The 22582-nt window shown below is 44.7% G+C and overlaps 1 protein-coding gene across 6 annotated transcripts in view; it reads left to right on the forward strand.

Annotated features, from left to right (window-relative positions):
- SLC16A3 (solute carrier family 16 member 3) overlaps positions 1-22582 on the forward strand; it is a 45062-nt gene that overhangs the window by 1821 nt on the left and 20659 nt on the right. Inside the window, exons 1-2 of one of the 6 annotated variants that reach the window (XM_065563836.1) lie at positions 945-7060; positions 17145-17332. The exons of 2 other annotated variants lie outside the window; for them this stretch is intronic. The gene's annotated coding sequence lies outside the window, so the exon portion shown is untranslated. Of the gene's footprint in view, positions 1-943; positions 7061-15293; positions 15593-17144; positions 17333-22582 lie in introns of those variants that run through there. 3 more of the 6 variants (XM_065563835.1, XM_024104728.3, XM_024104730.3) reach the window with 3 other exon arrangements.

Raw genomic sequence — 22582 nt, forward strand, 5'->3', positions numbered from 1 at the left:
TCCTTGCTGTTTTCTGTGTTTCATGTGATGCCTCTGATAGTTTTATACCTAGATCTGGGAGCTGAGGATTTATTCATCCAACCATCCCTTCTTTATTCCCTTTATCTCTCCTCTCTCCCCTGGCATTGTCCAGTGTGGGAAGGCAGGATGCTAGGCTAGATGGACCATTAGTCTGACCTAGTATGGCCATTCTTATGTTCTTATATTTTATTTTAGCATGATTTAAATTCTGAAATCCTCTTCAATTAAATGTAAAATCTGCAAACTAAGTTTAATAGAAGACTAAACAGAGTAAAGCACAATATGTAGGGCCCTACCAAATTCATGGTCTATTTGGGTCAATTTCATGGTCCATAGGATTTTAAAAATCATAAATTTCATGATTTTAGGTATTTATATGTGAAATGTCACAGTGTTGTAATTGTAGGGGTCCTGACCCAAAAAGGAGTTGGGGGGAGGGGTTGCAAGGTTATTGTGTGTGTGGGGGAGGAGGGGTGGGGGTTGGGGTACTGCTGCCCTTACTGCTGCTGGTGGCAGCTGCCTTCAGAGCTGGGCAGCTGGATAGCAGTGGCTGCTGTCTGGGAACCCAGCTCTGAAGGCAGAGATACTGCCAGCAGCAGCGCAGAAGTAAAGATGGCATGTTATGGTTTTGCCACCCTTACTTCTGCGCTGCTGTCTGCAGAGGTGGGCACTTGGCCAACAACTGCCACTCTCCAGCTGCCCAGCTCTGAAGGCAGTGTAGAAGTAAGGATGGCAACACCATGATGCCCCTAGAATAACCTTGTGACACCCCTGGTCCCCCCCCTGCAATTTCCTTTTGGGTCAGGACCCCCAATTTGAAAAAAACACTGGTCTCCCCCATGAAATCTGTATAGCATGGTGTAAAAGCACACAAGACCAGATTTCACGGGGGGGGGGGGGGGCAGGTTTCAGTCTGCGATGTGTTTTTCATGGACTTGAATTTGGTAGGGCCCTACCAATATTCCCCTTTATAAAGAAGACAAATTATCTCAGCACAGCATGTGAACATCATTAGCTACTTAGGCCAACATTTTTGAAAGTAACAAGGAGTCTGGTGGCACCTTAAAGACTAACAGAAGTGAGGGTTTTTTTATCCACGAAAGCTCATGCCCAAATAAATCCCTTAATCTTTAAGGGGCCACCAGACTCCTTGTTGTTTTTGTGGGTACAGACTAACATGGCTACCCCCTGATATTTTCAAAAGTGGCTATTGATATTGGTGGCTAATTTTTTGGTGACCAGCTTGAGACAACTTCAACCTCTTCTGGTTGAGCCAGGATGTGTCTGCAGGTAGGTACACACACTTTTTCTCCCCCCCCTCCCCACCCCCATCTATGTTCTCCTTTTTGTACAGATTCAGGGCATTTGCTTTGATTTGCAACTTCCTTACTACGCTAACTTTGCAAACAAATGGATTGGCTGTTCACACACTGAGTTATTGCTTTGCCTTATTTAATTTATTTGGCTTTTTAAAAAAATCAAAAGCAAGAGACTGAAATTTTAACAGTTCCATTTCCTTATTTGACAAGATTATTAGCACTGGTCCTGGAACACAGACAGAAATGGACATTGTGTTTGACTGCATGAGTGCTGAATACAGATAAATTAAAAGTTATGTTCCTCTTAGAGTTACATAGTGAGTTATTTAAAGTTTTGCAATGTCTGTGTCTGATGGAGTGGTGGTTCCATTATTTTGGAATGGCAAATCAGGAGTTTGAAAGAGAGTTTGGACCAGAAGTCTGTGTGCATGGGTTAGTACAATGTATCAGTATTGTAATTAAGTTGGAAGTAGTAATTTAGGACAAGGATTCACATCAGTTGTATGCATTCTTAAATTGTGAATGAAGCATATATTCTTGAGGCATAAATTCACATAGACTTTAAATTGTGAGACTGTAAAGTAGAGTTCTACTTCTATGCTGAAAAGTGACTGAGTAAAATGACACCATCTTACACAACAGACCTCTTCCTGTATATTCACTCATATCTGCTTTTGATCCTACACAGGGCCGGCTCCAGGCACCAGCTTGGCAAGCAGGTGCTTGGGGCGGCCACTCCGGAGAGGGGTGGCAGGTCCAGCTATTCAGCAGCAATTCGGCGGACGGTCCCTCACTCCCGCTCGGAGCGAAAGACCTTCTGCCGAATTGCCACAGCAGATCACTATTGTGGACTTTTTTTGGGGGGTGGGGTAGGGGGGGAGTGGCTGCTTCGGGCGGCCAAAATCCTGGAGCCGGCCCTGATCCGATAAGCACTTATGCATGTGAACAACTCTGTATACCTGAGTAGTCCCATAATGTTCAGTATGAGTAATCAAATGTGTATGTGTTTGCTGGATTTGAGCCTTCATTAGTATTTATTTATTTTGTGCTTCAAAAAACACAGAATAAAGGCAGTCCCTGCTATGAAGAAGTTATGACAATTTTTTATACTATTTATTACTCTTAGAAGTACTGCAGAGCCAGCCTAGCTGTAAGACATACTTTAGTTCTAGTCCTTCTCATGTACCATCAACACAATTATGTACTGAATGCTAGTTTCAGGTCCAGTAACATCTACCTTTGCAAACATACTGAAGGCAATGGAGTTTCAGTGGGGCTATGCAGGTGTCTCTAATAAGTTAGCTTTCAGCTGATTATGTACAAAGACAGGGCATGGATTGACTATCAGTTCACAAGGTGAGTTTGTGATGCTGACAGTAAGGCACTTAGATACAGTGGTGGTGGATGTGATGTAAAAACACAGGCATTAGGGGAAAAAATCTGCTTATTTGTACATTAAGCACATTTGACATAGAAATTAGTGAATGTCAGTAAGCTAAGGGATCCATGACATCTTGATTAGAATTACACTTTAAGGGTTCATAGGGTGAAAGCTGGACTTATGGGTGTTCTTTAACTATAAATGTTTGTTAAAGAAAATAATTGACAGACATACTCTTTCTAGCTCTGTTGATATGAGGAAATCTACGTAAACATTTCTGAGTGTATTGAGCCAGATTTATATTTGCATCTTCAGATAGTTTTGTTTCTGGAGGAGCGTAGGCTGGACATATTTGGTGGTAACATGCTCAGTGTTTAGAAAGGAGTACTTCCTGTAATTCCCATTAGTATCCCAGGTGATGTAATGATCAGCATTGCCTATCTTCAAAAGGAGCAGCATCCAGCTTCCTCTCTATAGGGAGGGTTTGAATATAGTTTAATGTATTGTTCAGATGAGTATCTCCATGTATATTACTGTAGTTACACCAATGGAAGTGTCACAATAAGATGGTGTGAAGGTAAATAGACATAGGAAATGGGCTGGTGATATAGTAAGTGCTGATGTGGAACATGATCAACAGCTAGACAGCATAGAATTGGTGCATGGGGTTTTATTAGATTGGGGGATGTTAAGAGACAGAAGGGGAATGATAGAAACTGGCAAACTGTTTCAAAGAGCAGAAGTGAAGAATTCACCTCTCATGGTGGAAAGGAAGCCAGGATTGGTAGGAAAAAAAGGCTCAAGTGGACATGGGGGAGAGACAGTCACAGAGGTAGTTAGAAGGGGCTTGTGGATGGGATGTCAGTGATAGCCTTTGAGGATGTTGTTTGTGTGAGTGAGAAGACCGCTTTACAGTCTGAACAGATTAGAGTTTGGATCTGGATAATTCTGGGAAACTATTGAAGTGAGTTATAGTAATCGAGATGTGACATTTAAAAATACACAAAAATAATTCAGCAAAGTGTCAGAATAGAGGTGTATTCATGCTGTGTTGCAGGGCTGACTATGCAGACTTGAAAAGTGTATCAGTAGGAGGAGGGTTGCTTTAAAGGGAGAGGTCTAATGAAAATTAATTGATCTCTATAGGGGTCATAATTTCCCATGTGATTTTGGAGAAGTCAATATCTCGGTTTCCATTCACCATCTGTAAACTGGGGATAATAATGCATTCTTTTTCTGTCTTGTCCATGTAGATTAAGATCTTCAGGGTAGGTACCATCTCTTTTATCCACCTAGGTATTGTATGCCCCACATAATCATACTACTAAGCAATTTCCAATCTTTAATATACTAAACTTAGGAGACCCAACTCTCAGGTTTGGATCATCTTTCCTTTGCATTTGTATAGCACCAAGAAACACAATGGGGTCCTGATCTCAACTGCTGCTCTATTGCTACTAATCAAAGATCTGCTTTCCTTTTGGTACCCATTGGGAATTGAGACTTAGGCTCCTAAATCAGTTAGGCCTTGGAACGCTGAGTGGCCCAATACCTTTAAAAATCTGTGCCTTAATCCCTGCACCATGAGATACTGCTACACAGGCAATAAAAGGTGTCAGGCTGACTTGCAAATCCTAAAACTGCTCTGTTTAAAAAAATTTTATATTACAAAGCTTCTCCTTTTGGGTACAGTAAGCCAACACTTCTCATACCTACAGCATCCTGTATATTGCTGTAAACAATCAGCTAATGTTCCATCATATTTATTCCTGCACTGGTTTCCAAGGGAACAGGCAAAGACATAATTTGGAGAGCAGAAGCATATAAAACCTTCCCATTCTCTTTTGGTTATTTTATATATGATTAAAAATGGGTAATATTACTAAAGCATGCAGTTCTTTAATAGGTGAAATTTAGTGTAAACATAACACATAGGCATATAGGAATGGGTGGGCTGGATCAGAAGGGATAACTCAGTGGTTTGAGCATTGGCCTGCTAAATCCAGGGTTGTGAGTTCAGTCCTTGAGGGGGCCACTTAAGGATCGGGGGCAAAATCAGTATTTGGTCTTGCTAGTGAAGGCAGGGGGCTGGACTCAAGGACCTTTCATTTCAGGGTCCCTTCCAGTTCTATGAGATAGGTATATCTCCATATATTAAGCCTAGTTAGTCTGATTTTTCTCCCCCGCCCCCATCTCTGACTACAGCCAGAGTCAGCTATTGCAGAGAAAGGTGCTTGAATCCCTGTAATGGACAATTTTTGAGTAACCTGCCAATAGAGGATGTTTCATCTCCAATCTATCAGTTAGTTTAGTTCTTGTCTGTATTAGATTTTTTTCCCCTTAACATTTCACTGCCATTGCTACCACCAATACTGCTCCTCTAGTTCTTTCACTGTTGCTAGCACCAGACAAGGAACGAGTTACCACTGAGATCTTAACACTGTGTTGTGACAATTGTTGAAAAGACATTTTGGGTGAGACTAGTAAATCTCCTTTCTAACACACACTGTCCCTGATGGAAGGTATTAATCTAGTGGACTGCTCATTATCTGCTTTCTCTATAAGTTTAAAGAGATGGAGCTCATCGCTCATAGTTTTTAGACTTCTCTTCTAACATCAATTCATATTTAATATGGAGAATTGGCAATGGGTTAAGATTAGACTGTCTCATAGCTCTGTGTGAATCCATCATTAGACCAATTTTGAAAAATTGCTGTTTTATTTCGAACTCTAGTCCTATATACTTTGACACTTTTTTGGGAGGGAAAAGAGTAAATTGATTTTGCTCTGTTTCCCTATGGAACCCAAGGGCCTGATTTTTTAGATGTTCTGGGTATTTGCAGCTCTCTACTTCAGTTCAAGTTGTGGGTCAACAGCAGCTATGAAAATTGGACCCTATGGGCCCATCTACAATAGAAAACTAGCCTATTTTCAAAGACTGCGCCTCTTTGTAAGCACACAAATGTGATTAGCCAGCCTATGTAGACCAGGCCAAATAGAGTTGAAAGGGCTTTCTGAATAAGGTAGTGAACCTGGTTTGACCTGCTCTGCAAAGGGTAGATAACTACACAAGAGGAGGATTGATTGCTCATTTTCTAACATAGACATAGACAGGGCCCCTCAGAGTTTCTGGAGCTGTCGTATCTGCAATTGTTGGCATAGGTGCTGGTACTAGGGGTGCTGCTGCACCCGTTGGCTTGAAGTGGTTTCCAATGTGGTTCAATGGCTCTCAGCACCCCCGCTATACAAATTGTTCCAGCACCCTTGAGTCTTTGCTGTTCTCTTGTTGTATAACATAATATGAGATCTGGAAGTATCACATCAATCCATATGATGAGTCCCTATTACTTTGATACAGCTACTGTAAGTGTAATTTATTCTTGGGCTGAAAAATCTACTTCCTGGAATGCTCCATTTCAACCCATATGTAGAGCAGTGTCTTTCTATACTGAGCATGCAGTACAACATAGATTGTAAGCAAACCGGATCATATATAGAATAGAGCAAATGTGATAGCTACTGACTGCTGTTTGTATGTGTATTCCTTTCACAGTTATGTTGATACACAAACCATTACATATTATAATTGCCATTAGTGTTGCATATATGAATAATAATAGAAAGTTTAGTTCCTTGTGTGGTGACGGTGACTGGAAAGAGGCTGGTATTCTTTTTAAAAGGCAGATTTAGGGTATATTGAAGTAAAATGGGGGGGGGGGAGAGATAATGGAGGCAGAGAGAGCTATTCTCTAGTAATTACATTCGCTCTGGGCGGTGTGGTGAGACCGTGAATCCTCTGGCCATACAAACCAGGGCTCCTAGAATGACAAGGGCGTATCTGGTAATTACGGTAGCAACAGCTCCCGTCTGCCTGAGTCACGTCCTTCACGTCTCAGTGCAGCCGGGCGCTCGAGTGTCAGATGTGCCTTTGCTGAGCGCACTCGCATCAGCGAGTGTCGCCCCTGAGTCCTGCCTGAGCCCGACATGGAGCCTCCCCGAGCCAAGCCCCGCAGCAGCGCCAAGCTGTGGGGCGGCAGCGCATCCCAAGGACCAGCGGGTGGGGAGCGGAGGCCGGGAAGGTGGGACGCTGCGGCGTGAACTGGCGGCGGCGGAGATGGCTCGATGGGCTCACGGCGCACGAGGGAGAAGGCAGCCGGGCCTCCCGCTCGGCGAATGAAAACTGGGCCCTTTTCCAGTCTGGGGTGGGAGAAACTGCACGTTGCTGCTTCCGCCCATTCTGTTACAGGCTCCTAGCCTCCCGCGGCGGGCGCACGTGCTTTGGTTTCCCTTCACTGTTTCCTCTTTTCCTGATCTTCATCTCCATCCTGTTCTTTCTCAGGTCTGTACTTGTTTTCCTCCCTGTTTACTCCTCTCCCCATTCTTCCTGTCCCTCACTGCTACACTCATTCATTCATATTGAGTTTTGCCACTCCTCTCCCCCAGAAACAGGGAGACACAAGGAAGCCTAATATGATGGGTGTGTGTCCCAGGAAATGAGAACTGCCCCTGCTTTCAGTGATTGTTCCTACAGATTTCAGAAAAATCCATTATTCTGCCCAGGTTTTTGTAACCCAGGCAGACTGGAAGGAGCCACTGGCCCTGGCTGGTTAGGCCAGAAAAATGAATAGCATGTTTGCTGGGAACATGTGTGCCTAGGGGCTGCCCATCAGGATTGCCCTACCTCTGCTCTTCCCACATTGAGCCAGACCTTCCCTTGAGCTAGCCATCTCCACCCAGCAAAGTTAGATCTACATATGGGCATAGTTCTGGGAACAGTGAGTCTTGCTCAGTCACATCTCCCATCTGCTGGAAGCTGTTGTCCCTGCATCAGCAGTGAACACCTGATTAGAGCAGGTCTAGGGCAGCAGGGAACCTCTGTTGTTGAGGTTCATCCTCTAAAGCTTATGCTCTAATAAATTTGTTAGTCTCTAAGGTGCCACAAGTACTCCTGTTCTTTTTGCGGATACAGACTAACACGGCTGCTACTCTGAAATCTGTTGTTGAGAGAGCATAAGGGGGAGACAAAGGACTGACGGTGAATAAGAAAAGGAATGAATTTGACAAAGCAAGGGGAAGATCAGTTTAGGGATGGAAGAGGAAAAAGGAGGGGAGCAATGAACAGAGGGAAAGTATGGCAGAGGGGGAAAAAGAAGCAACAGGATCAAAAAACAAATAGAAAATCTAGGAGAGAGTGGAGATCAGAGACACAAGATGAGAGCATAGGAAATTTTTCTTTTCTAAAGGTGTTGGGCATCTAGATACAGAGAAGAGAGGGGCTGATACTGGGAGAAAAAGGTAAAAGAATTGAGTGGTATGAGGATTATTTTCTTCTACCCTGATTTTTACTGTAAATTGTTCAGTTTTATCTTGAAAAGAGAGAAGGTGAGGTGGGGATAGCTCAGCTTATGAGAGAGTAGTTGAGACTTCTCCCTCTACCCCTTCCCTTATTGCCAAAGCCATGTGTAACAGTGCTTGGAGGGCCAGGCAGGCTAGTTTTGTGTGCCTGACTTCCAGCCACTTGTTTCCTTGGTCAAGGTGCCTCAGTCTTTCAAGCAGTGGGGGTAGGGAGACCCAGGCCCTACCACTCCACTAGGTGCCTGGGGGAGTTGACCCCTGAGTAGGAGGCATTCTAAGCATGGAGTCTAAATCCACTGCCCTGGGCTACTTCCTACCAGAGTCCTTTCAGTTTGGGGTGTGGCCCCATTGTCCAATTTGCTGGGGTGGCTTGCCTCCCATGGTGCCCTCTCATGGATGTTGGGTGACACCCTGCCACTGTCGCAGGCTCATTCAGGCAGGGCATCTATAAGTTTGGTACAGCCAAACCCCCACAATATCTCTGGGGTGTGATCATCCAGTTACCTGATTTGCCAGAGATTCCTAGGTCTCCTTCACAGCATCCCTATGCAGGTAGACAGAATGTGCTCCCTGGTGGCTGCCAAGTGAGTGGTCCTTCCAATCAGATGGGGCAGTAGCTAGCTCATACCTCTTCACCAGTCAGCCCTGAACTGGGCCATGCCCTCTCCTTTTCTACCCCCTCTAGGCTTGACATTGGCTGCAGGTATAATAAGGTGGGGCTAGCTGGGCCCAAAGGCTGTCCTTAATCTAAGCTATGCTGGTGGACAGTTTCTTCACTTCATCACACCCTGCTATGCCCACTTTCCTGACCCACACATAAGAATGGTTATACTGGGTCAGACCAAAGATCCATCTAGCTCTATATCATATCTTCTGACAGTGGCCAATGCCAGCTGCTTTCGAGGGAATGAACAGGTGAATCCTCAAGTGATCCATCCCCTGTCACCCATTCCCAGCTTCTGGCAAACAGAGGCTAGGGACACCATCCCTGCGCATCCTGGCTAATAGCCATTGATGGACCTATCCTCCATGATAATCACACACAATCTGTTCCCTTCACCACCCTCCCTTACCGCATTGTAAGTGTCCTTTATTTTCCCTTTTGAAGAGCTGATCATCCCTTCCTCCCCTCCTCAAGTGTTCTGCCATAATCTGGTGTTCACCTTTGATAAAGGGCAGGTGAGGAGAAGTGCATATAGTGGTCCAGGAAGACTCTGTAGCTGCTTGCAGGTGGCTCAGCTGTTAAATCACCACCTGCAGCACTACTTGATTGAATCTTCTCTGACACTCCATGGGTCTGATTTTACATGCAGAAGACCTGGCTTGAAGACAGGAGGTCCTCACTAGGAGGCTTCAGTGGGTAAGGGAAGGGCTGGATGCAAGTAGTACCTTTGCTCAGTCAAGTTGCTGTCTGTTTCACTGGCTCAAGAGCCAGGCAAGCAGGGAAATAAAACTATTTCTAGGATGTGGCCTGTGTTTTATTTATTAGTACAGCCTTCTCACGTCAGTGTTGGCACACAGGGCAGTAACAAGTCTCTTCCATCCGTCTCTGTCATGAGCAGCTGCTTCCATCTGCTCTATGGTCTTGAGAGCAACTATTCTGCCCCCTTCCCCCTTATAAGGGGCCTTCTTAAGGCTTTTCTTGGGCTGTTTTGTTTCCCTACACCAGATGATTTTCACTTGACAGCTTCAGGTGGGAGTTTGTGTCTTGGCATCCAGAGTACATGCCACAATTTGTACAACGCTTCCTTCTAATTCTAATGAAAACAAGCTGCAGGTTGGTAAAGTCTCTGCATTCAATGCCCAGAGTCTTTCAAAGGCTATATTTTCAAAGGCATCTCATTTTCTAACTTTTTAATTAGGGTGACCAGATGTCCCGATTTTATAGGGACAGTCCCGATTTTTAGGTCTTTTTCTTATATAGGCTCCTATTAACCCCCACCCCCTGTCCCGATTTTTCATATTTGCTGTCTGGTCACCCTATTTTTAATAGATCTCCAACTCTCATAGCCATATGTTAGCACTGAGATTATATTTTAATTAAACATTTTTTTGTTTTGGTACTGTATATATTTGATTTCCATATGTTGAGTGTAGTGAAATACTATGGATGCCTTTCTTAACCTTGATATCACTTCTTTCTTGAGATCTCTGTTGGCTATTATGGTGCTGCCCAGATAAATGAACTGTTCTACTTTCTTGAAGTTTTTTACCTTTCAGTATGATGTTGCTGCTTGACATCTAGGTTTCAAGGATGTTTGTTTTGGCATAACTGATTTTGAGCCTTGCTTTGGCCTGCTGTTTTTTTTGCCAAGGTGTCTGGCTTTGTAGCTTTCTGCGGGTGTTATTGAATGGAATGATATATTTGGCAAATGTTTAGAAGGCCTAGACTTTGCTATCTACCCATGCTATGCCAGTGTTTGTGTTGCTAATACATTTCTTCATCAGCCAGTCTATGGCAATGCCAACCAACAGGAGAGCAAGAATGCAGCCCTGTTTTACACCTGTGTCCAGTTGAACCATGCTGTTGTCTGGTTCACTTTTACAGCAGACTTTGTGTCACTGTACATAGGTTAATGATGTTGACGACTTTAGCTGGAATTCCATCAGACTGTAGAATATTCCACAATGCATGCCTATGCAGGTTGTCACATGCTTTTTGAAAATCAATTAAATTGATACGGGGAGCCTGCCATTCTAGACATCCTTCTATGATGTCCTTAACATGAAAATCTGATCTATACAGATCTCTTCAGCCTGATCTTCCCCAGCTTTGCATTCACTGCCTCTTTCATCCTGGGTAGTACCACACTACAGAAAACTTTCCCTACAACAGAGACTCCTCTCCAGTTTCTACAGTCATTAGGATTACTGTTTTTGGGTATTCTGACCATTCTCCCATGTTTTCACTGGCCACAAGGGGTCTCTTTTTTCCCCCCCCCCCTAAACTTCCTTGAACAGCTTTGTCAGTTTCATTAGGGTGTTGGTGTCCAGTGCTTCTAGCATTGCTGCTGTGATTTTTATCATTTCCCAACACTTCTGTTGTTTTTCAGCTTTTCGACTCCAGCCTGACATATATGTTGGACCAATGTTAATCTCAAGTTGACCAGGTTTGCCTGTTTAACTGAATTCTGATAGTGAGGTAGAGCTTGTCTTAGGACTTATTTGAAATGCTCCACTCATCTCTTGTTCTGTTCTACTTCAGTTGTAAGCATTTCTCCATCTTAATTTTTTATTGGCCCATTTCATGTTTTGAAATTTCCACACAGGGTTTTAGTCAATAGGAAACCACAGAGTTGTTTACCAGTCATAGCAGCAATTTCACCTTCAGCTGCTAGGTCTTCAACATATCTCCATTTATTTTTCATTGTGTTGTTTTTTCACTGTTTTGTTTGCTTTCTTGTACTCCTCCTTTTATTTTTTCCAATATTTAGTTGGTCTTAGCATTTGGGACTTCCCCCTTCAGTGCTTTTCTTTCCTCTATGAGAGAAAACATCTCTTGGTTTATCCAATTCTGGCTGTCTATTTTAATATCTAACTGTGATGGTTGCCGCTTGAATCACTATCTCTGAGGATGTCCCATTTTTCTTCAGTGTTGGTAAATATTAATCTTTTTTTTTTTTTTTTTTTTTTTTATGTTAAACACTCATGATTTCTTGGCTAAACATCTCAGAATCTTTTCTGTGTTAGCCACAGGTGCTGGCTACACAACATTAAAGAGTTTTATTTGGGATAAATTAATGTCATTGCCCTACAAGGCTTTTACATTATTATCCATTTTGTTTTTACTCTGAACTTTAGCTGACCGTATTGTGTTGTTGGTAAGCTGAAAGTTTTCTGTAGTGTGTTCGTGTGGTGTTAAATAACACTGTCCTTTTAACTCTAAACTTGTGATGCTTCGGGAAATGTCCAGATGTCGAGAAAGGAACCACTTGTAACTGATATGGGGCAGGTGTTTCTGAGAATTAATTATCTATCGAAGGATGCTTTTATTTTATCAAAAATTACTGTAACTCAATGGTCTCCAACCTTTTTTTACACCCAAGATAACTTTTTTTGAATTTAAGAGCAACCCAGAATCTACCCCACCCCTTCCCCAAAGCCCTGCCCTGCTCACTCCATTTCCCCTCCTGTTGCTCGCTCTCCCCCCACCCTCACTCACTTTCGCTGGGGTAGGGGTTTGGGAGGGGGTGCAGGCTCTGGGCTGGGACTGAGGGGTTTGCAGTGTGTGAGGGGGAACTGGGCTGAACCTGGGGCAGAGGGTTGGGGTACAGGAGGGCATGAGGGGTGCAGCTCTGGGAGGGAGTTTGGGTGCAGAAGGGGGCTCTGGGCTGGGGCAGAGTGTTGGGATGCAGGAGGAGGTTTTGGGTGCTGGCTCCAGGAGGGGGCTCAAGGTTGGGGGGTGTGGCCTCCCACTGGGCAGCACTTATCTCCAGCGGCTCCCGGTTGGCGGTACAGTGTGCCTGCTGCTAAGGCAGGCTCCCTGCCTACCCTGGGCCCCATGCCGCTCCGGGAAGGGGCCAATGCACCCCTGCGGCTCCTGGAGAGGGTGGGGGGGGGCATGTGGCCCCTCTCTGTAAGCACTGCCCCCGCAGCTCCCATTGGCCACAGCTCCCCACTTCTGTGGGGGCACAGAGGCTCAGGGCTTCCCTAGGCTCTGTGGTGGAGCCAGAAATGGGTTCAGGGTGTGGGAGGGGGCTCTGGGCTGAGGCCAAGAGGTTTGGGGTGCACAAGCGGGCTCGGGGCAGGGGATTTGGGTGTGGGAGGGGGTGTTGCTCTAGCTGGCGGTGTGGGCTCTGGGTTGGGGATGGGATGGGGTTAGGGTACAAGAGGCGGTTTGGGGTGTGGGCTCCAGGTGGGAGCTTGGGTGCGGGAGAGGGCTCAGGGCTGGGACAGGGTTGGGGTGCAGACTCCAGGAGGGAGTTTGGGTGCAGGAGGGGACTCTGGTGTTGGGATGCAGGGGGGTGTGTGGGGAGTAGGCTCTGGCTGGGAGGTGCTTACCTCAGGCGGCTCCCAGTTGGCAGCGCACCAGGGCTAAGGCAGGCTCCCTGCCTGCCCTGGCTCTGCTCTGCTCCCCAAGGTGACCGGCATGTCTGATCCCTAGGCGGAGGGGTCCGGCAGCTCCGCATGCTGCCTGCTCCTGTAGACGCTGCCCCCGCAGCTCCCGTTGACCATGGTTCCCAGCCAATGGGAGCTGCGGAGCCAGCGCCGGGGACGAGGACAGTGTGTGGAGCTTCCCTGATCACCCCTCCGCCTAGGGGCTGCAGGGACAAGCTGGTGCTCGCGGCTCCAACCCCGTGGGGCAGCGCCGAGGCTCAGGGTGTCCAGCCCACAGTGCAGAGACTTGCCGCAGGCCAGATGAAAAGAAGCAGTGGGCCAGCGGTTCCCCACCCCTGCTCTAGGTGGTAGTAATCCCTCAGGTTCTGCCTGCTAACTTCCTGATCCATACAGAAATTGACTCTTGGAACACAGGTAAGTATTTAACAAATTGTTTGTTAAAGATGTAGGTTTACAGACACCAGAGCTCTGTTCAGCAGAGTCATGGTGGTATAATCTGACCAGCAGATAGCTCCAATAAACTGGGAGAGAGAGAGTGAAAGTTAAAACAATTGACCAATCAATACATAGCCATGTGAACTGTTGATTGGTTACTTTGTTTACCTAACAACACAGAGCCTGAGCTGTTGTTAGTTTAACCCAATCAACCAGCCAAGAACTGTTTACCTAAAAATAGTTATCTTTCACATGAATCATAATCATAAGTAGGATCCTGAGACCTGCATACCTCAGGCCAGGAGTCCCTTTTGCATATGTGCAGATTCACAGAGGTTACACATCGGACAGCTTGATTGATAGCTCTAGGCTGCATTTACTCTGCTGGTCATGTTCCTGGTAGCGCAGCCTGCATTCCACTGCTTTTTCTTTTCTTTTCTTTCCCAACAACTGGGCCTGCCTTAGGTTGCCCCTGTCTTTCAGGCATCATACCCATCGTTGGCTCACCAGTCCTCAAAGGAAGATATTCCTTATGGTTATACTTCATTTCAGGGCCTATTTACAAATTTTTTATCACACTTCTAATTTGCTGAACAGGTTCATTTCAATTCTCATTTTCTCTTGAACGCTTCACAATGTAAAATACACGATTTTGGTCCAAAAACACATGAAAAGCATAACTGACAAACAATTTGTAAAAAGAATGAGGAGTACTTGTGGCACCTTAGAGACTAACAAATTTATTTGACCTAAACTTTCGTGGGCTAAAACCCACTTCATCGGATGCATGCAGTGGAAAATACAGTAGGAAGATTATCTCACACACACACACCCTGAAAAAATGGGTGTTGCCATACGAGCTATAACGAAAGTAATCATTGGCTATTATCAGCAAGGGGAAAAAAACTTTTGTAGTGATAATCAGGATGGCCCATTTCTAACAGTTTCATTCTTTTTGCTGATACAGACTAACACGGCTACTACTGTGAAACCAAACAATTTGTATACTACATATTACAACTATAGGATGCAACATTACATTCAGAACTCCTTTTGTGGGAGGTGACCATCCCAAAACCGATTCACACCAACTATTGTGTTCAACATTTTTTAATAATTTCAACTTGTTTCACAATTTTTCCATTAACCATATTCCGTTTTACCTCAATACCTTCAATTATACTTGAGGCATTTATAGACCTTATCTTTATCCTCATCACTGTATTCCTCTATCAGAGCATAGCACTGTATGATTGACATCTTTAGGAATTTGGTTTGAAATCTGACACATGAGGCATTGGTTGATAGATTCTGTGGGTGGGAAAAATTCACCTATCTTAATGAGTGCTACTCCCTCTGAGTTTACAAGTGCCACTACAACCTGAATAGATGAGATGTTTCTTCTCTTGCTTGAAGCACTTCTTATTCCCACCTGTTTTGGCCACCCACATGCCCAGGATTTCAAGGTCATAGTTGTCCATCTCCCTCACAATCTGTGAGACCTTTGATGTTTAGAACATTGTTCTCTTGTTCCAGTAACTGACTTTGAAGTGTTTTTTGTTGCTGCCAAATTCAAACTTTTTGGGGTCCTGGCTTCCAGAGACTGCTTTCGCTAGGAACTTTCATGCAGCACAACTCGGGTCAGCAGCATTCTCTACTGAGCTGCCATTTTTACCAGAATGGTAGCCTGGTTCCATTTCTGTCAATGAGGCTTTTTTAGATAGAGGGCTGGGGAAAAAAACGATATAGGTTTTATAAAAATGAAATACCAAAACACACTGTGACTCACTATGTAGTATTCTTATCCCTCATACAGTGAGGCAAAACCAAAGAAGTAAGAATACCTGTATTCCACCTACAGTATGAATGCAATGAACAGTTCTGGTAGTTGGGCTTCTGCCCGTGCAACTGTGGATCAGAATAAGTTTACAGGTACGTGCTGTTCCTGATGTGAGTGAGCAGCTGGCACAAAGTGTGCACCCATGGATGGATGGATGGATGCTCATGTTTCTGCAGGGAACAGGTATTCTTTCAGCTAAGCATAGAATTCCTGATTTGGGGACTGGGAACGTTACACATATCAGTTGCAGCAATACTGTATCTTTTGTTTGCATAATGGGTATTGAATGCTTCACTCTGATAGGCTTATCCCTGGCAAAGTCTCCTGTGGTCTAATTCTGGTCTCAGTGTAACTGAGTACAGAATTTGGCCCTTATGTTTTATTCTTGCATGCACTGGCAGAGCCTGACAGAGTGGTTTGGGCATGAATCTGAGGGTTTTCACAGCTGGCTTTGGGAATGAATTTGGAGTTTTACTGTGTAAAAGCAAGGCACTCATCTGTTGGCAGAGACTTTAATTGGCAGGTGGACTGTATATGAAGGGAAGTCACTAGCTTCTTCCTAGATGTCTGTTTTTATAATGTTTTTTCCTGGATTGTAAAGAAAATGTTTTGCTTTCATAGATGCAGGCCCCGACTCTCTAAAGTGCCAGGGGGTGCTCGACCCCTGACTCTGCCCCATGCCCGGCTCCCACTCCCCCCCTCCCCCCCCCCCCCCCAGGCCCCACTCCGCCTCTTCCCACCAGTTCCGCCCCATCCTCCCCAGACAGGGCCGGCTCTAGGGTTTTGGCCACCCCAAGCAGCCAAAACAAACACAAAAAAAGCCGCGATCTGCGGCGGCAATTTGGCGGGAGGTCCTTCACTCCCAGGCGGAGTGAGGGATCGTCCGCCGAATTGTCGCCGAATACCTGGTTGTGCTGCCCCTCTCCGGAGCGGCCGCTCCAAGCACCTGCTTGACAAGCTGGTGCCTAGAGCCGGTCCTGCCCCCAGAGCCTCCTGCACGCCACGAAACAGCTGATTGCAGCGGGCGGGAGGCGCAGGGAGGGAGGGGGAGGCACCGATCTGCAGGGCCCGCCAGCAGGCAGAGGCAGTGGGGGGAGCTGATGGGGGTAGGGGGCTGCTGGTGGGTGCTCAGCACCCAAAATTTTTTCCCGTGAGTGCTCCAGCCATGGAGCACCCACGGAGTCAGCGCCTATGGACACAGAAGCTTCTAAAAAAGGTTCCTTGTCCTGCTGGACAGAGTGGGAATTCTAATTTTAGAGAGAGTCATCTACTCCATTATTCATACTCCCATTGTTTAGCCTTGGAGCAGCTTGACTAACTGGAGACAAAGAATTCTGTCAAAGCATTATTTTGTATCTATTTTTTTTTTCTAGTAAGAATTAGTGTGCTGCCATTTAACAGTGATTCGTTAATAATCCATCTGCCCCTGTGAGGCTTTGCAGATGGATATTTTAGTGACTAAATTATGTCAGTTTAGAGAGGATTACCCTTAAAAGAATTTTGCTGTAAATTCACCAAAGAAACAGTACAGGCACACATAAAACCATATCTACAGGAAGTAGTAGTGACCTGTCGTCTGTGGTAGGAAAAGTTGTTTGTTTTTTAAGTTGGGTATCCAGATACTAGAGCACATGGGGGAGGGAGAGAAGATAGAAAGTCTCTTCTATTACTTTCTGTCATTTGTAAACTTGTTCCTGTAAAAATGTCATGATGGAAACAATACTTTTTCCTGCAGTTGCTTCACTCTATATGCACACCAAAGTCCTGAAGACCCTGGAATCAGGAAGCTAACTTATCTAGCAGATGTACTGGAAATACAATCCAACTTTGGCTATTTGCTCAAGAAGAATATTTTGGTAGAAACCTATATGATGAATGGAACAAATTCCAAATCACCTAATTTTGCGACAAAATAAATTAATGGTAATACATTTACTGAAACGGAATGGCATATGATTTTATTTAGCAAAACGTATTAAACCAACAAGTTTAAATACATTAATGAATTTTAACTTGCTGTGCAAAAATAATTATCAGTAAAGTACATATAGTCTCTTCACTCCTGTTGACCCCAGTGTTAGGAAGCCAGGCATGTGCTGGAATTTAAATTTCATTGCTTTTGGAGGGGCCTGGGGGCTGAGGAGCTTGCTCTCCCTGCCTGGAGTTCTGGGCCCCCACTGATTATTGGGGGGTGGGAGGGGAAGGGAGTGGGAGAGTGTGCCCCTACTTGCCCCTTGTGCATGCCCCTGCGTGACATATGTCTTTGGTATCCTAGTGTCTCCAGAATTTCTTTTTGGACACATGAGATTTCTCAGAGTGTGTTTATATTTAATGCCTTGTTCTGCCTTTCTCTTCTAGATTAGAGAGCCCTTTATTACCCATCCAGGTACTTGTATACTGTTAAGTTATTTTATCAAAATAGATTGAAACATTAACAGATTGAGTTCTTTAAGTCTCTTACTACAAGGCATTTTGTTTTCTTTCTTCCACAAAGGATTCTTTAATTTTTCAGTTTATATTCCAGATGGAAATTCCATTCCAAAATTTCAGAGTTAAGTGTGTAAGACAAACTTAATGGGACTACTCACAGTAGTAAAAGTTCAGCACATTTAAGTGTTTGAAGGATTAGGGGCTTATACTCCAAAATAAAAGTGACTTAACATTCAAAAGGTACTGAGGAAGCACATACCTTTAAAAATATTGGCATCCATGTTTAAAATACATTTACTTTCTTGGGGTTTTATGCTTCACAGCCTGTTGGTATTATACTGGTTTTAGGGTCAGATGCTTCAACCTTAGGGGTTTTGATTGGATGTAATGACAATGCATGACAGTTCGTTAGCAAGAGTCAGGCTAACTGTAACCCTGATAACGCGAGATTTGTAGAAGCGAGGATTGTGTGAGGCGGGTGAGAAAGAACTGTGTAAGAAGTCATTATGACCTGGTATAGATAAGGTGTAGAAGACCTTGTGTAGATAAGGTATAGAAAATATTGTATGTTGGCAAGAGTCAAAACAAGTGAAGAAATAAGATATCAGAATGACCTATGTATAAACAAAATGCAACTGTTGCTCATTATTGTCTGTAACAAAAGGTATAAATGCTTGCTGTAATTGTTTACCTGTTGAGAGACCTGCTTAGCTCTCTCCTTCTGCGCAATTGTGAGAGTTAATAAAGCATCTGACTTGCTGTACCTAAACAAATAGTGAGAACTCTGTTCAATGTGACATTGGCCAGATTTTTTTAATTGAAAAATTATGAAAATATTAAACCCAACAATTCTGGCCACAAGACAGGACAAAGAACACAAAAATAATTCCTATTGTGCCAGTAAATGCATGGTACATTGAATGCTGTTCAGCTGGCATCCGTTTTCTCTGATGATCTGAAAGACAAAAGAACAGAGGTCTACCCCTTCTGGGTAGTCAGTCATTGCTTAAAATATTTCCTTTATATACACACATACTCTTGTTGATTTTAGACAAAACAGAGGAATTACCCCATATTTCCTTGTATTTGTTTCATAGGCAGCCCAGGTTTCAGTGGCTTCTACCTTTTATTAGTTAGAAAATTGCATTAATATAGATGCTTTCTGGCTTGCTTCCAGATCCAAAGCTATCCACAGCTTAAAGATTCTTACTTAAGAAGTCACAATTAACTTTCCCAGACTTTTGATTGCCTTTTACTTCTAACTCCTGCTTTCAAACACCCAGTGATCTGAAAGAGACAACACAACCTATATTGGTAGGTTTGCATTTCTTTTACCTCTGCTACAATATACACTGCACATGTTCTGGGGAAAATGCACATCCTATCCACAATTCAATTTCTACAACACTAGCCACATCAATTTCTACACAAGGTGTAACTGTTTCTTTTGTGCTTACAAAATCTCCATGCACCCCTAGTAAAGTGACAGCTCGACCACACAGAGCCAGGGGCACTGTCCTTCTCTCTCTTTTTACCAGATCTTTTATCTGCTATTTTGTTACCCAAAAACAAATTCAAATCTTTATTCTTTCCTGAACACCGGGTAAAGGCCATTTACTTAACATATAATTCAAAGGGCTATCCTTAGAGGGTTTTACCAGAGACCCACCCATCTGCCTGCTGATACTCTAACAGAGAATTACACAGAGAACAGAGGGAATTATGGCCTAATAGGATCCTATTACAGGAATTTCTACTAATACTGACCGTTACAGGGGACGGGACAGAAGGATCCCAATTCAACCTCAGAGCTTCATCGCACGCGATGGCTTCCACTCTGAGGAATTACGAATAAACGGCTCAGTTCTGTCCACACACCTAACGCCTAAATGTATAAGACAGAAATTAATTAACCGGAGTCGCCAGTAACTGTCACCAAAATATCGGGCCCACCTAGCTGAGAGCCAATAACAGCCAGACAGGAATAAGGAAGAGTTGCTTTATTCAGCAGAAGAAAGGAGAGCCTTGCACCTTGGTACAAAGACTCTGTCTTACACACATTTTACCATTTCAATTATTATCCTGGGGATTTGAAATCCCCATGCTTATAATTACTTACTCCTTTCCTTCCACTATGCCCTCAAAGTTTCCAACCTGTTCTCCAATCTCTCTATCTATTGCCTACCCGCTTGGGCCCGATCCTGCTTTTCTCGCTGAACTGTCCCTTCCATGGGCACTGGCTTTTTCACTACCAATTTAGATAGGAGGGTGGGCTTCTCAACTAGCCCTCACCCTTCCTGGTCTCTTCTCTTAAACATTCTTACTCACAAGGCTACCCGAGTCCTCCCTCGTGAGGCTTGCCACTTGGGCAAAACGCATGGCCCATTGGCGTTTAACTATTCAATTTTCTCTTGTGGGAAACACACTGCTCTTACAGCATATGCAAACACAAATGGTTACATTCTGATAAGTCCCTGAAGGACCGGTACTTGCTTAGCCAGTGCTTCCTTTTCTGCCTGGAAGTCCTGTCTCAAGGCTTGCAACTTGCCCTGGGCGTAGGTTTGAGTTGCTGCCTGGTTCATGATCTATGCTCTTAATTGCTCAATTCTAGTTATCAAGTACACAACTCTTCCCTTTTCTCCAACTTCTCTATTGCCCAGTCCTGCTACAACTGGGGTAGATCCACCTGACACCCTTCCCGGTCAACCGGGGTGGAAAGAGGAATGCTAAATCCCTCTCCGGTTCTCAGACTTACTGCGGTTGAGAGTAGGCACACTTTCATACTCACACACGTACGTCCAGACTGGCCATGTCTGTGTATAACGTTCAGAGAAGGTGCTGTGCAATCTCCAACTTGCTTCCTCTCTTGGGAGAGCAGTTCTTTTACACCCTGAGGTCTCCTGGGGCGTCTTTTCAGTGATTCCAGTCCAGGCCGGCTGCCTGTGGCTTCTTCAGCGTCCCCAAACCACGCCGGCTCCAGGGTCGCAAAGGCAGACTGTTGGATCTCACTGGACAGTTAAGCTTTGCAAATGTAATCTCAGCGCTGTAACTTGTATTGCCTTTGGTTGGACTATGTCTATATTTTTCACAGCCAGCTGGGGCTGAAAGCAGTTTTTCTTTGTACTTAGCCTGGTCTGCATTGATTCTTGACCTTGAACGCAGATTAACTTTCTCTTTATCTCTGGACCAAGCTGAATTTCAAATTAACCCGTTCCTTTCCTCACTAGACAAATTGCTCCCATTGTGTGTCAGAGGCTTTTTTGTGATTAAAAGCTCCTCTGAGATGTATGATCTTATCTAAATTGAAGTTACCTTCTAGTGGGCATTGTTTAGATGAATTTTCACACGTGTAATGATTCCAATTCTCTAAATACCTGCAGGTTTTAATACCATAATGTACGTACATGAAATAAGCTGGGGTACCCTTAGTGGGTGAGAGGGAATCCTTAGACTGTCCCCCACCCATTTTCCAATCACACACACAGGGAGGAGGATGCCCTGTCCACGCTAGCGGCACATAAACTAAGGATCTCTCCCTACAGGGTATTCACACAGGAGAGACTAACGAGGATGGCCACGACCCTCCTACACCTCACTTCAGCAAAGAGCGTCGGCTAGTCTCAGAGAGACGGCGCCACTTACTCTGTTGCATCCAGTGAGATGGTCAGACTGTCAGTGGCTCACACGGAGAGGAAAAGGGGAGGGAAGATGGGTTCACACACTCCTAGACCCAGGTAGCCTCCTCGCCGGACGATGTCAGGCCGAGTTAGCCCACCGTGGGTCGGATCTCCTAAAAGATCCTCTAGTTACCGGGCTTGCGTTAGAGTAGTTCTTGTCACGAGCCAAAAGACTTCGCAGAGTACTCTGGGCGACTTCCGGTAACACTCAATTCACACTGGTGTACGTACACACACACACACACACACACACACACCCCAAGGCTTTATTCCAGGTACTATTCCCAAGTACCTCGATGCATCACTCGAGGCGGTAAAAACCCCTCCTGAGGCGGTAACAACCCCTCAACACCGGTGCATACCTATGCACCTCGCATATGCATACAGGGGGCGGCAAGAATTCCCCTAAGCCGCTCAGCATCTGACCTTGCTGCACAGTCAATAAGTTCGGATGGCGTGAGCCCACCAGGGACAGATGGCCCCATGGACAGTCCTCCTCCAACACCCCAATAGAGATTTCAAAAGGTCTCCTACCTCTATTGTGGCGCCATGGGGTTCGAAGGGGAACGAACCGTAGCAGCTGCCGGTGCCTCTGCGGGCGTTGCCATCCCGGACGAGCCCCCAAATTGTCGGAGAAAAACAGAGTTCTCACTATTTGTTTAGGTACAGCAAGTCAGATGCTTTATTAACTCTCACAATTGCGCAGAGGGAGAGAGCTAAGCAGGTCTCTCAACAGGTAAACAATTACAGCAAGCATTTATACCTTTTGTTACAGACAATAATGAGCAACAGTTGCATTTTGTTTATACATAGGTCATTCTGATATCTTATTTCTTCACTTGTTTTGACTCTTGCCAACATACAATATTTTCTATACCTTATCTACACAAGGTCTTCTACACCTTATCTATACCAGGTCATAATGACTTCTTCAACAGTTCTTTCTCACCCGCCTCACACAATCCTCGCTTCTACAAATCTCGCGTTATCAGGGTTACAGTTAGCCTGACTCTTGCTAACGAACTGTCATGTATTGCAGTTCCTTTCTGTCAGTTCTTTCTCTGCT

Source organism: Chrysemys picta, chromosome 12 (assembly GCF_011386835.1).
Source record: "Chrysemys picta bellii isolate R12L10 chromosome 12, ASM1138683v2, whole genome shotgun sequence".
NCBI lineage: Eukaryota > Metazoa > Chordata > Testudines > Emydidae > Chrysemys > Chrysemys picta.